At 42.4% G+C, this 16,367-nt stretch overlaps 1 protein-coding gene across 1 annotated transcript in view; it reads right to left on the reverse strand.

Annotated features, from left to right (window-relative positions):
* LOC145417495 (uncharacterized) overlaps nucleotides 1-15,973 on the reverse strand; it is a 204,809-nt gene extending 188,836 nt beyond the window's left edge. The window contains exon 1 of the mRNA XM_080286206.1: nucleotides 15,842-15,973. The gene's annotated coding sequence lies outside the window, so the exon portion shown is untranslated. The remainder of the gene's footprint in view (nucleotides 1-15,841) is intronic.
* Nucleotides 15,974-16,367: the final 394 nt, after the last annotated feature.

Raw genomic sequence — 16,367 nt, forward strand, 5'->3', positions numbered from 1 at the left:
AAGGGGAGAACGGACAGATCCTCACCGCATCACACCGCACAAGGGTCAACTGCGCAATGCAAGCAGTGACATCCACAGCAGGGCCCGACAGCAGAACTGGTTTACCCCTGCCACATCATAACAGACCCATCCCCTTACCCGCACCTGACCTGACTAGCTGATCAGACCAAATGCGGGAGAATATCCCCTCAGGGCTGCGTCATCACTTATTCATTCACAATTTCTCTCCATTTATTTCTGTCACGCACAGCCACTCTTCCTTGCTCAACGGACATCCCTCTCGCATCCAGCGCTCTCTTCACACTGTCCATCCATCCTATTCGTGGTCTTCCTCTCAGTCTTACACCTCTCACATCAGATCTAGTTATCTTTTTCACCAATCGCTCATTATCCATTCTCTCCATATGCCCAAACCATTGCAACACCCTCTGCTCAACTCTACCAGCCATCTCCCGAACAACTCCAGTTCTCCTTCGCACTTCATCATTTCGCACTCGATCCATACGCGTCACTCCACACATACTCCTCAGACATCTCATCTCCATTACATTCAAACTTTTCCTCTCTGCTACACCCATATTCCATGTTTCAGCCCCTTATAACGCAGTCGGTACCACAACACCCTCATACAGCCTTCTCTTTACATCCATTCTAAGCGAACGACATTTAAACACTTTTTTCATTCCTCCCAGCACCTTTCCTACTTCATTTATTCTAAACTTCACTTCTGAGAAAAACTGAATGCTAATAATACAGAAGAGTTTGCAGGTGGCATTTATAACAAGGTACTTTGCCGACGGCACATATTCAAGTATTCTTAAGTCTGGCATACAGTAAATGTACAATATTACTATCGAAATGACCCAATTTATTTATCTGTAAAGACCAGGTGATAAATGGTGTTTAAGAAATATAAAATACTTTCAGAGACAATGGGTTTGTTTAGAACTGTATTATGAATAGACTATGGCGATCTTACTGAACATAACGAAACCTCTGGCAGGGGAAGGTTTAACGTGTGTTGCACATTATTTGGATGTGTTTCTTTAGAGATATGGAAAATCTGCTGAATAAAGTGATTCACCATACAAACAAAGAAGTGCATACAAACAAACAGTGAGAAAGTACAGGTGAGAACAAACAACGGGAAAGCACTGGTGCGAGGAGCAGGCACGGCACTGCGAGGCCAGAGGCGAGAGCGAGGGGCTGATAATACCATCAGGGAGGACCCTGGACGCGGGGCTTCACTGCGGCTGAGTCAGGACTTGGACAGGACAACCCAGCTCAGCTCAGCTCAGCTCAGCTCAAGTACACGGTCCTGAGGCGTGTTTGATGGCTGGATGCGTTGCCATACTCCATTGCATACTTTCCTATTTGACCCTCTGAATTAGTTGGCGCTTTTATATTTCCTCGAGCTGACCGGGTTAGATTTGGCTTTCACTAACCCCTTCACTACTTCGTGTTTTTCCAAGCTGGCATAAAATCATCTAGGGTTAATGGAGGCTATAGCCTGTTTACCCCATGATCAAATTTCTTAGAAGATGAAAAAATCTTCTGAAGAGAGCACGAATAAAAAAAATGCATCATCGTACTGAAGGAGCTAAACTCTGAAAAAAAAAAAAAAAAAAAAAAAACCCGGCATTTAACAGTGTATTCTGCCAACACAGAAGACATTATGTGGCATGATTTTGAAGCACCTCTTTCTTAGCGATTCATTTTACTTTTTATTTATTTTGTGTGTGTGTGTGTGTGCTTGGCTCTAGAAATAAGCTTCACAGCCCGTTCCCTGAGGCCTAGCAGTCCCCTTACGTAATAGACACCACATGCCACCAAATCGGCGCTAACACCCACGGTCCATGTTGAATACATGCTCGGGCTGTCTCAAACAGGACTGGTGTATTGGTAGGCTATTAGCTTTTACATGTTCTGCATGTCTTATCGTAAATCAGTATCCTGCCCCAGCCAGGTTTCAAACCTGGGTCCATTAGGACTGCAGACCACCTCTCTACACATTCGGCCACTGCATCTTAATACTGCTTTTTAAGTTGTTTACGTCGCTTGCATACCGACAGACTCTGCATCAATAACATCTGCCAGAAGAGGCTGGAGGAATTTGACCAACATAGTGAAAGTGTTAATCATAAGAATTCCAAGAAGAAATCGAGACAAGTTAACATTACGGTGTAATAGGCAAAATTATAAATCAATAAGAAACACGTATTATCAAATCTCCCCAGCCAGCGAGAATACGACCCAACAATACTGCCTAGCATGTGCTGACCCCCTGAATCAGAAGACATATTTTATATATTATTTTTATCACAAAACGTTTTCTTTCAGTTCAGATCTTGTTGATTGTGAAAAGGTGAATGAAGCCTGCATCTAACCCATAGAGTCTGAAAAATCTCTTGATACAAACGTCTGGAAACAGAAACAAAATAATCTGACTAAATGATTTCCGCACAGCAACTCGTCCGTCGTTAACTGAAATAAAACGCAATGTAGGTATTTTGCAGTCATAGGGTTAGAGTGAACGGAGCTTAGTAATGCCTTGAAGCAGTAAATAATCATTATAATTTTTGCTCTCCCAATCATATCAGTTTAAAATAAGATTTTCAGCCTGAAGGGGTTGGGTAGTGCCTTCCTTTTACCCCTACTGGAGGCTCTGATAAGCTGAATATTCATTCAACAGCAATATGAATATAATGCATAATGACTTCAAATCAGGGAAGGGTTAAAATAAAAAACGCAAATTGAATAATGGAGTACGGTGTTTAGAAATTTCTAAAGGCAGGGAGACTAATAATCGATAAGACAATGTAGCATGTGTTGGAGCAACACACAAACATACTCGTCGCTTCCCCTCTACTAAGCCTGACCGGCGAGCCATGACAAATACCTGTGTGAGGAGCCACGTCAAGATGCAGCGGCGTATGTTTGCTTGCTGCCTCTGCTTTCATAGGCTTCATTACTAAACAACACTCAAGGCTGCTACATCAACGGCAAAAGGGAAGAAAATCTCTGTGCTGGCAAAAGTAATTATTACAAAGCACGAACATGCATACATGCCCACATGCGCACAAGCGCGCGCGCACACACACACACACACACACACACACACACACACACACGCAAGCCGTATATATACAGTACATACATATATATATGCATCTCAGTGAAAGGGTTATAGAGAATGCTCCTAATCCTTTGCCAACGCAATGTGTAACTCTGTGATGCTGTGGTGCTTGAAGTGTTGTTGTGGCGTATGCTGCTGTCCTCTTGCGGTTGATGCTTTAGCCTGTGTTGTGGTATATGGTGGTGCGCTGTTGAGGAATGTGGTGTATGTACGTGGTGTTATAGTGTATGGTGTCGTGGTGTTTTATGGCATGCTTTATACTGTATAGCACTGCTTTCTATTATGGTGTACACTTGTGCTGTTGAGGTGTATGACTCATCTACGCCCGTAACCTAAGTAACAAGTCATAAATACGTGCGGTGATCATACGCCTGATAAGATAACATCTGCACCTCACAAGAAGAGCCGAGATTCACAAAGAAACTTACGACCAATAACCTGTCAAAAGATTTGTTATTATAGGAAGGACAAGGAAGTCGGGCGAAAAACCTACGGAAGCTATAAAGTTACGATGGACCCCCTATCGTAACTAATATTCATTTTCATAAAAAGAACAAAATCAATTGTAGCTGCATGATTACGCTCGATACACTGTTGTAACTAATATATGTTTTTTACAGGAAGGAGAAGGGAAAGTGGGTGCATAGTCGTTTTTCCATATCTCTTGCTCATCCTGCTGAAGCAAATATCGAGTAACGATACTGTGTTTAAACTAAGTCTTTGTGAATCCCAGCCACGGCTTACGAGACGTGTTATTCATCTCTTCAGCACAAGGACGCATGTCATTTTTTTTCCATAGCTAACGTCAGACGACTTTAATCAGGCTGAGGAACCCTTCTCATGGTGAATGGGTCAATCAAGGCTACATTTAGTCCCCATTTCAAATAGTCTCTCCCGAGCTGAATAAAATCGTCTGTAGAGTATAAAAATATCGCAAAAAAAGTTTGTGGTAAAGGCGTTACGCCGTACTCTAAAAGCTGTAAGACTTCGCAGCCTTTATTCCTTGGCGAATTATTCTGTATATTATTCTCAATAACCTTGTATGGATATGTATATAATTCTAATATCAACACAGTTATCATCAGCAACGAACAATCAGCTATTAAAGTGCTTATTAATAATAAATTGCCAAAGACGATGTACTACGGAATCCAGTCAATAAGACAACTGCTCACTATGAAAACAACATCCGTCCCCCCCCCCCTCTCTCTCTCAAGAGGTCTGCTCCTTCACTCGACCAGCAGCGTGCAAGTCAGGTGCATATCATTCCATACTCAAGAAAAGCTTGTTCCTTAGCTTTACAGTTTTTTTTAGCATCTTGTTATATGGTGCCATGCATGGCTACTCAGAAGGGGCAAGTTTTCCATATGCTGACTGTCTTTGTTCTGAACACACACACACACACACATATGAATGAATGAATGACGTATAGAAAAGAGGGGGAAAGGAAGCTAAAGAATGATTGTGTATATGTGGTGAGTGTTATCCAACCAGGGCGACGACGATGGTAACAGGAACTAGGCCATTGTTTATACTCCCGGCCTTACTAAGAATTAGGAACCCTGGTTGCATTGTGTAGTGTGCTTTTTTTTTTTTTTTTTTTTTTTTTTTTTTTAGTGGGAGAGGAAGAACTTTAGTTGGAGAGAGAGTCGGGGCTTGACCCAACAAAAATTACTTTACTGAGAAAACTGTTGTTGCCTAAGAATCTTATATGGTGCTCTAGATGATTAAACACTAGCTCTTATCTACCTATCTATCTATATATATATGAGAGAGAGAGAGAGAGAGAGAGAGAGAGAGAGAGAGAGAGAGAGAGAGAGAGAGAGAGAGAGAGAGGCTTGTAAGAGTGGCGGAAATCAAGCAAGGATTTCCTTGCTCGATTTCCGCCAGTACTGGTATACTGGTATCCCTGTCGAATATCGACAGTGTTCAAGTATTTGCTTGCGCCAAACTTTTGCAATCTGACGAGGATTGTAACTGAAACTGAGCTTTGGTTCACACTATCTTGAGTCAATATGTCACTCTGCCTGGTTACATCTCTGTTTGGGTTTATATTTCAAAACTAATTGGACATATGTCCCACAACCAGACTAGGTAACAGATTAACCTGCTGCAGCATGACGAACCGATACGATAAATTTACTCACACTGCCACTGGTCGGGAAAAAAATCAAGAGCATATCAGAATAAAATGAACTTAGCTGCAGAGCCAATATATGCCTTTGTGAAAGTGCTAGGCCAGTTTTTGCCTAAATCATGCCACACAACCCTATTTATGACACCGATTTTTTTACACCATCTACAACGGATTTTTTTTCTTTTTTTTTTTCATACAGTAATTACATGTAACGAGGAACATGTGTACCATCGATAAAGAAAAGTATCGACACCCTTTCAGTGTAAGGCATTATGATACACGGACTATGATTTGCGGGAAATGACACGGTTACGTCGCTTTGCAGCTTTCGTTCACAGTCTAGTGCTGTCATTTGTTTTATCGTATATTTTACAGATATATATAGCTGGATTAGTCGGAGTAACATTGAACTACATGGTAAATCAACCATTTCTGTGAATTAAACAGGCATGCCAACACTACCGATTGAACCAGAACCGAAGTATTTCACATCTTATCCGACCCCAGGGTGCCGATACTTTTTTTTATCGATGGGTAGATGCAAAAGTCAGCCTGAATAAAATTGGAGCAGGCTAACACTGATGCACAGATTCTCTTCTTACTAATATAATTTCTGAGTCGAATAATTATTAAATAATGGAAGGTGTTTATAACCATCGTTATAACGTAGTCCTTTTTTTTTTTTTTTTTTTACCTGACAGATCTGGACCACTATCACAACTTGGAATCCCAGGTCGTGGTTGCATGTAATTTGACGAGAATTAGCTGATGTAAGAATACGTAGCTGATCACAGGTCAAACCGACCCTCCAGTATGACTAAACTTGACTGTCAACTGAGCTGAAGGGTGTTGGGGAGCTAAAGTTAGAAGAAAGGCACTACAGTCAATGTGCTAATGGCCGTAAAACTAAATGGTATAGCCTAGACGACTTCCTAGAATTTCTAACAGCCATTTAATAGGGATATTACAACTGAGCATTCTCTGTGCTATTTATATGATTTTAATACCACCATAGTTTGCAAGAGTAACATACAAGAGGATACTGAAGTGATGTGTGCTGAATAATTATTTGCCAAGGAAGAGGTGTTAAGAAATCAGTTAAAATACGGCCCTAAAATGCCAGTGACCTGAAGCTCTACTCGTGGTGAAGGGCAGACACTATTTTGGTTCGAATCACTAAGAGACGGCTGGAGGTTTATCGATCGTGTAAAACTACCAGGGGCGTAGGCCGGTCATCTACCCATAAATGTTCTGGATTACGGTAAATTGCCTCGAAGGCCTACCTGTACAACTCGTGAGGGGTCAAGTTTCACCATTTTTTGTGTTATCGTTACTGTGTAGCTTTTGCCTAACCTGTGTGTGTGTGTGTGTGTGTGTGTGCGCGCGCGCAATGTGACAAGGAAAGAAAAGCAGTTTCATCCAGTTCGCTGTTCCTTACACCAGCAAAAATCAGTCACTGGCTTTTCTCACACCCCTTCCAGCAACAACTGAGCTGAGATACCCGGACATATTTTCCTATTGTTATACGTATTGTGGGATATCGCCTGTTATATCTGTAATTCAGTAATAAGCAGAACAAACTTCGTTGCTGTTCATGCTTTGATCTGTGGCATCAAATTATGGGATCTTGTTAGAGGATAATTAGCAGAATTTATCCCCGTAATGAATTTATACAGGGGCAGGTGTGGGAGGGAGGGTGAGGAGTGAGGATAGCGAGCAATGAAGGGGAGATGGAGAAGGGAAAGAGCAGTGAGAGGGAGATGGAAAAGAGGAGACAATAGTGGGTGAGTGGTTGAGGTAATAGGGGTGACAGCAGTGAGAGGAAGTAATAAGGAAATCAAGCAACGAGAGGGAGTGGGAGTAGGTAGAGGAAGCAGTGAGATGGAGAGCAATTAGGGAGAGACAGCAATAAGAGGTAGCGGCAGGAAGAAGAAAAATGAGTAAGAGGGAGAGGAGGGTAGAAAGTGAGAGGAGTCGGTGGTGAGAACTGTGAGAGGGAGGGTGCGCAGTGAGAGTGGTGGAGAGTAAAGTGAGAATAGTTCAAAGTGGTCACAAAGTAGTATGATGATTGTGCTGAATGTGATAAAGAGTAATGTGAGTATCTATTAGTGGTCAGTGGGTAGTATGAGGACAGCGTTCAACGTGATGTTTGAGAATGGGGTAGGGATGGGTAACTTGAGGGTGGGATGGAGGTGTGTGTGTGTGTGTGTAGAAAGTGGGTGTTCAGAATGAGGTTGGGGTAGGGGGTGGGCAACATGAGAGGGACAGTGGGTAGTGTGTGAGTGTGGAAACTCGGCATAAGTGGGTAGCGTGAGGATGATACTGAAACGAACACAATAACAGTAATATAGGGGGAGGGTAACCTACGAGGTGAGTAGTGTGGGAGGTAGGGTAATGTGAGGGGGGGGGAGTTTGTGGGTAAGGAAGGGTGGGTGGGTGTCTCGTGGAAGTCTGGCCTCACCAACCAAACCTGTTTCGCCCTCCTGCTGGTACTCTCTCTCCTACACTCTCTACTAGAAACCTTGCTCCCATTAGCCACTCTTTCAGGCTTCAGGCGGTATCCAGAGATCAGAGGGAAGTTTCCGCCTCGTGATGCTCAGTTTTCTGTTGCTTACTAATTCACACTACACTTCCGCACATCAGTCAACTCACTACAGAGCTTTGTACTAAATTTCTTACTAATTCAAAACAATATTAACAAAAAATCAGTATTCATTAGATTGTGATATGCATAACATTAAAGAACTGGGAATACTGGACACACATTCTGATTAATACAAGTATTCGTTAGTATAAAAACAACAAAGTAAAGACATAGTCTCCAAAGAACAAATCGCTGGACAACTGCAAAGATTTGAGCAATCAGTGAAGTTAATCATTAATACTGTCACGACTCGCGGAATCTCAGCTATTTCACAATAGCTACCAGGAGACTATTTTCTTTGGAGTGGCTCATGATTAACGACGAGTTTAGAGTATTTTGAAGGGAATTATTTTATCAGGTTACTTAAGTATTTTACATAGATACTTTAGGCCGCCTGTCCATCAGAGAAGCGGGTTAGATTTAGCAGCTAGGCTTGCCAGCACACAATCCTCTTCAGCTTAACAAAATACACGGAAACAGGAAGGCACCTGAGACTTGTCCCCGCTTGTCAGGGTGCCCAAAATAAAAGAGGATTCTTAATTCCCCATTCGATTATGAGCTCTAAAAGAGCAACACCATCTGAAGCTTACGTAATAATTATGTAAGTCGTAACAAAATATGCCACAGCACAAATGAAGTTGTCGTGTTGTCTCAAGATATTATGCGTAGGGGGTCCTAAAACTACTAGTACATGTGTTGCTACGTCCAAACATCTCGAAAACCTTTATACCCGATCTCTGCCAAACAGTGTCGAGTCCAATATAAACTAGACGCCACCCCCCCTTCCCCAAGGGGCGAAATCACACCAGTCGCATGTCGATACATATCTGGCGAGGCTCGGAATGACCTTGACCTACTTTCACCAATTTCGAACTCGTAGGAGATTTCCATCCCTACTACACACCTGCAAAATTTTGTGATGATATTTTCAGTGGCTGCACAAGTTATCGTGGTAACAGACACAAAGACCTTGACCCACTTTCATCATTTTCGACCTCGTACGAGATTTTCATCCCTACTACACACCTGTACAATTTTGTGATGATATCTTGAGCGGTTGCGAAGTTATCGTGCTAACAGACACACAGACAGACAGACAAACTGAAAACAATACTTGAAGATTTTCATCCCTATTACATACATGTAAAATTCTGTGATGATATCTTGAGCGGTTGCAAAGTTCTCGTGGTAACGGTCAGGCAGACCTTGACCTATTTTCACCAATTTCGAACTCGTGCTTTTTTTTTTTTTTTTTTTTTTTTCATATTGCACACCTGCAAAATTTTGTGATGATATCTTGAGCGGCTGCGAAGTTATCGTGCTCACACACACACACACACACACACACACACACACACACACACACACACACACACACACACACACACACACACACACAAACTGAAAACAATACCAACTTCGCTATCGCGGCTGGTAAAGAAGTGCTCGTATTGCTGACAGTCGTGTAACGGAGCAAGCGGTTTGATCCTTTCAGCCCCATGATGATTATTATTATAATTATTATTATTATTATACTTATTATTATTATTATAATTATTATTATTTTCCATGCTAAATGCATATGATTTTATTAAACTTAGGAGAGACCTACGTTCGTGAAAGTGTTGATGACGGTTCGCTATATTCAACACCTCAAGTTCCAAACGTCTCCCCTGAGCCTAATAAAATCGTGTAGTGATAGCAGTAAGAGAATATAAGACGTAGTCGGAGTGAAATGGATAAACCACTCGCAAGCCTATTAGAATGTATCCTTGCTGCATTCAGATGATTTTATTCTGCTTTAGGGGAAGCGGGGGGTCATTTCGAACTTGTGGGAATGGACAAAGCCTTCATTAACCCCCTTCACTACTAGGCTCTCTTCTAAGGTGAATAAAGTCATCAGATCGCAGGAAGAGGGAAATAAAAATGACTTCCACGGGCTGAACGAGTTATACGAGTACCTTTATCCATTCAATCGAATATTCTTTCACCGATTTATTCCTGCTGCAGACAGTCGATTTTATTAAGATTTTAGGGGGTTACTGTAACAGGAAGCTGTATCTAAGCTCCATTTCTAAAAGTCTCTACGAAGCTGAATGAAACTGTCTGGAGATTCAAGAGTAAACTGATACTACGTCACCGGACTGAAGGGCGTTGTGGAGGGCGAGGGTATCCGGCATATACGGTAATGTGAGGGTGGTTGTCCGGTCACAGAAGGGCAAGCCCAGAACCGGTCGTGGATTCCTGGCGATAAGTACCTGGGCGTGAGAGAGCGAATGTCCGGAACCAGAAAAACGAGAGAATAGAAGCCTGGATACAAGGCATATGAATAAACTGCCAAGACGTATATGAAAAGAAAAAAAGAAAACGTGAATGGTATGAACAGTATAAACTCATACCTACACGATCATCATCCTTACTCAACGCTTGCACTGTTGTTACCTGGTTTAATGGGATGGGAAAACCCCCAGCGCAAAGCGCGCGCGAGCACACACACACACACACACACACACACACACACACACACACACACACACTAAAAAGAAAAACAAAATTACTTAACAGAAAATCCTGGTGTGACTGCTGTACCCAGAGGTCGAACAGCAGCAGCAACAGCGGCACTGCGATTATGTACTGTATCTGCGTCTTACCATCGCTTAGTATTTTGCTTTGTTCTTGGGAGGTATTTGGTTTAGTGTTATTTTTTAGCAGTTTTCTGAGACAATATAGGCCATGCATATTTTCTCCTGGATATATTTTGTACCGTGTGTGTGTGTGTGTGTGTGTGTGTGTGTGTGTGTGTGTTTGCGCGCGAGCGCGCATTTTGCAAATAGTTACCCTGAGACACTTCAACACATCAGAGGCTGATTAAAAACACTGACCTTAATTATTAATCAGCATAATTCTGTCCCCTCTCGTACAGTCATGCGTTAGTGAAATCCAGAATCGTGGTTTGAAAATTTAACAAATAGCAAAAATCTCTCTTCATGCACTTCCTCCAAACCCTTCAGTATATGTTCACCCCTTCTGGTTAACATCAGGTGGTTTTACTTAACGTGAGTGATTCCCCTCAGAGTGATCCGATTACGGGACTACGCAGCTTCGGTGTATCGGGTTACATTGCTCTAACCAAGTTACTCGCTACCAGTATATTAGGATGGGTACCCGCAGAACGTGTGGTAACTTGACACCTTCACCACGACGATACCTTTAGAATTAGATTGTTGCAGCCACCATGACGATACCTTTAGAATTATATTGTTGCTGCCACCATGACGATACCTTTAGAATTATATTCTTGCAGCCACCGCGACGATACCTCTAGAATTATAGTGTTGAGCCACGAGACAATTTTCGTTAGCTTAAGAGAGACCATTCTGAATGAAAGAATAAAAAAAAAAAAAAAACCTGTCACGTCTTAGCTTCGATGACGTTTTTTTCTTGCCATCCCTAAACGTTTACCATACTCTTTTCATTTTAACTAGGCGTAAAATTGTCACCTCTGTCTTGAATGCTGACCTATGACATGAGATTAACATTAGAATGTGGTGCTATTCACAAAGAAGAGCTATGGAAAAGATGTTGTCTTCTAACACTATCATCTACACTGAGCTCCGGGAAATAAACAGAAGATAATCTTCGCCTAGCTTAAATGAATGAACTGCTGCATGGGAAGAACCTCTCGAACTAAAAAGGTCAGGGGACACTACCTTACAGTAGATTGATGAGATAGAATGAATTGTCCAAAAGGGGTGGCAATGTAGGGGAGGGTGGTACGGGGTGAGAAGGGATGAGGGGTGGAAGGGGTAGAACGAATTAGACAAAGGTGGTGGTACAGGGTATGAGGGATATTGGTGAACATTCATGGCTGCGTTACTAAGTGTTCTCAGGAGGTATTCATGAGGGATTTATGCCCGTCCTTCCGATTAGGCTATTCTACATAGAAGTTAAGAGTTATCGTCACCGTAGTTATCCTAGTTTTCTTTGCAATATTCAATCCAGTTTAGCTGTGAAGTAGTTGGTGGTGGATGAGAGAATCAATGTGCAAATACTGTCTGAAACTCAAATATGAAAAAATAAACAAGCACTACCTTTAATGGAACAAGCAAGAAAAATAACCAAGCATTAACATAACTAGAATTGAACCTGGGAAACGTATAAGCAAGAACTAGTTAACAAATGAAACTCAAGCTAGTTTGTGAACGCTGGCGCCTGACCTTTACCTCACTCCGTATAGCAGTGCACAGGCTACAAAAACCCTGTTTAAAGGGTATGAGTAATTCTATACCGCTATGTAAACACGAAGACTCTGATCTTCACGATGAATTTTCAACGTTAGGGATAAGAGTGTCACCGGTGAATCATGGTGCTTCCTGGTGAGTTCCCCTACTGACTCTTCCAACAAAGATAATTCTCCAACAAAGGGTCCAGGGTGAGGCTCAGGGAAGGGGAACTGTGGTGCAAAGATGAATGAAACAGGGTAGCTATCCAGAACTACCGTATGCAGAGTAATTCTGAACGATCCTGAACCTAAGACAAATAACATTTTTCATTTTATTTATTTATTTTTTTTGTCAATCTAACAACCACAAGCTACAAGTTACCCATTCCTTCATGGTGTTCAGCGATGTCGTTCAGCAGTGGTGGGGAATCGCGTGTAAATAAACACACACACACACACACACACACACACACTTATTAATTATACAATATCTACAGCATTCAGTGTCAAAGGGTGACTACTATACTAAACTGTAACCTTAAGTAAAAAAAAAAATCTAAAAATCCCGCATCTGACAGGGCAACAAATGAAAGATGAAAGGATCGGTTTCCTGAATGTGAAGTGGAGTCACCTCTTATCTTCGCTGATACGCCCGCCTGGCTTGTCACTCCTTGTCACTTGACACGTTCCGACACAGTTCATTACAAAATTCCAACATCAGGTTTACTTTACATTCAATTTTGGGTGTTACTCAGTTGACAGATTATGTGACTATATATCACATACAGCAGACTAGTCAATTTCATCTCACCAAGTATAATTATACACACACACACACACACACACACACACACACACACACACACACACACACACACACACACACACACACACACACACACACACACACCAACTGTTTTATCGGGAAACCCCCCACACAATTTAGCCATAGGAATGCAGCTAATCTCGTAATGGAATGAGTCAGTGACATGTGATTGATTTCCCGACCAGACTACCATATCTTGACAGTCTTACACTTTATTCTCTGTAACCCTGGGGTAAGAATAGGGACCTGGATGTAAAGCAATGGTCGTGCGTCGTATTTTGGAGGAAAGCTGGGGCAATGTCCTTGGCAATCAAGCTTGTATGTGCTGAAGATTATCCCCTGCCCTCGAAATACTGGCCATACACTTGTCTTCTTAAATTCACTACATAATCGCATAATCTTTCCTCTGTCTTCTCCTTCCTTCAGACATGATGGTGGCAAGTCTCAGATCATTTTGGTGCTCTCCACTTCATTCGAGATAAAGTGATATAATGTTCATACCAGCATCAAAAGAGTAAACTGGATCGGATGTGAGAGATGTAAGGCTGAGAGGAAATCCACGAAGAGGATGGATGAACAGTACGAAGAGAGCGTTAAATGCGAGAGGGATGTCTGTAGAGAAGGAAGAGTGGCTGCGAGTAATTGGAATGACTGGAGAGAAACTGTGAATGAATAATTGGTGACGCGGCCCTGAGGGGATATTCTCCTGCATTTGGTCTGATCAGCTGATCAGGTCAGGTGCAAGTAAAGGGACGGGTCCATTATGAAGTGGTAGGAGTAACCCAGCTCTGCTGTCGGGCCCTGCTGCGGATGTCGCTGATTGTACTCAGCAGTTGACCCTTGCGGTGTGGTGCAGTGAGGATCTGTCCCTTCTCCCCTTGGGGCTAAGATACGAATAAATGTGTGTGTGTGGATGAGTGAATTGGGAGTGTGTCGTCCTGTCTCGGTTACCCCCTTTTCTTTTAGGGAAGCAGCTAGGTATATAGACAGATAGTGGGACCATCAAAACCAAATTTCCCACAGTCAGAAAGCGTGGAGAGAAACAAGACTGAGCTTAATGTGTGTATGAGTGCTTGTATATAAATCTGTCTTCACTCACACAGCTACCAAACACTACTAAAACCTAATGCGGGTCAAACTAAACAAAATACAAAACGATCTGCGATGATTGTTAATTTGTGGAGACATTTTTTTTCTCTTAATCGTAATGACTGGTTAGGGCCCTTTATTAATATAGTCCCATAACGCGCCTCTCTGATATCATGTCTCGAAACTGAGAACCTAATAAGACGTTGCTAAGCCAAGTGATATTCATGTGGGATGGAATCTTATTTCATTATTTCGGAAATCCATTAGTATAAAGGATTAATTGATGACTACATATCAACGTAGTCATTAATAAAAGTACACTTGCTGTTACCCTCAGTCCACTTCACACTTAGGGCACGTCCATCACTTTCCTCCCTGACACATCACACCAAAGATCGTTCATAAGCAAAGAATCACAAGCTTGTCTCAGCTTAGGAAAAGTAACTAGGAGAGGAAGTGATTATCAGAAGAGACCATCAGTAACCAGCAAAGGAAGTGATTATTAGAAGAGGTCAAAACTAAGGTGAAATTGTCCCCTACCATACAGATTTGAGTACAGTAGGCCTACAAAGGAAGCCGCAGACACTCCCCCCCCCTCCCCCAACGCCCTCCTTCTGTCTCCCACGCCGGTACAGTGGGGGGGGGGGTTCAACACACTCCTGCACAATTTTGTCGCGTTTTAAGACACACACACACACACACACACACACACAGTATGAACGGGTAGTTTTGCTTCCTCCTAGTCACCAGAAATGTTATGGATGTGAATTTAACCTTCAGATGATTGAACAGGTACTTGTGAAATTTATTTTGGCGCATCACAAATTATTATATACAACTATAGAAAGGTATATGCATTACCATTGTAAGGTGAAAATGTATGGGAAGATCGCACACATATAGTTTACTTGAGTTACACAGTTATGAACCGTATTCCGTCATAAAATTTATCATTCGTTAATGAGAACTGTCCTACAATATGTCCCATTCTAAAAACGTATTTAGTATCTCTACACATTCAGCTTCTGTTCATCATTTTGTTTTTTCATTACTATACTTGCTATGCCTTAAAGCCGATCTCAGCCAATCCTTAGAATACTTGACTTGTCCGAGGCAAACAGGCAAACTTTTCATAATGGAATGGTTGTCAACGAATCTGAATTTCCAACGTAACTAGATTTGATCATAGTACTAATCGCTGCACTTACGGTAACTCTTAAGGTGATCAGAATCGCTTTAAGATATCCTGACCTTTGTGACCCACTCATACTGGCAGGTGGGTAAAATTAGGTAGTAACGTTAGATGGGTTTTGTGTATTGTGGTTCCAAATATCAGGTACAGAAAAAACATTACCACGTTTCTGTGTTGCTCTATCACATACTTTACTCACATATCCTGTCCAATGGCAACAATCAAACTTTCTTGACAGGAAAATTCGACGGTGAACGGGAAATGCCTGCACTTCAACCTCCTCAGCCTTTCTCTCGCTCCTGATTGCCACCGCATTCACAATCAAGTCGAATTAACAAACCCTCACGTAATAGCGTGGGAGTAATCGACGTGAGAAGCAAAATTTACCTTTCACACATACTCCAGGGTCACAACCTTTGCCCACACCACACCTGTCTACCCTTACCTGTAGCGGCTCATCAACTGGCAAGTGTAGTTCTGGTAGAGTCGACTCCTTACTCCTACGACGAGACTTCAACGGGGGTTATAACAACATACCGGTCCAAACACGTCCTGAGATTAACCTTTACCCTCCACCACACCTGCCCACCCTCACCTGATGTGGACGGTGCGCAGACAATATGCAGTCCTAGCAGTGTCGATTCTCCACTCCTACACGAAGACGCTTCTGTCGATGTTATAATAATAATTTCCTTAATGGTAACACGTTGGAAGTAAATAAGCTCCACGGAGCCCAAGTTGGCGCCTTGGTTCTCTCACACAGGCACTTCCTTTCTCACTCGCTTCCCAACACACACTGCCGCCTGCCCGCAGCCCGAGCGGCGGCGGTGAGCCCCACCTACAGCTGACTGTCAGGTATAAGTTTTGCGGCATTTAAAATTCGCTTTACCACCCTCCACACAGGGTTTTTATGGGTTGATTCGCTTACTACGTATCCGTTTGTTTACATAGAGTGCCTCACGTCAGGAGGTTCTCTGGCACTGTGTTTCACAAGTCAGACTCACCCTCACCCAAGACTTTACAACTACAAGGCACTTCCGACTTACCTGTTCAGCTATGTGGGTTGTTCCATGTTCCATCCCAACCCAGAAGTGGCTGGGCGCGCCTTTCACTGGTTATAT

This window comes from Coenobita brevimanus, chromosome 14 (genome assembly GCF_032717465.1).
Source record: "Coenobita brevimanus isolate Jiangsu-jjx chromosome 14, ASM3271746v2, whole genome shotgun sequence".
Lineage (NCBI taxonomy): Eukaryota > Metazoa > Arthropoda > Malacostraca > Decapoda > Coenobitidae > Coenobita > Coenobita brevimanus.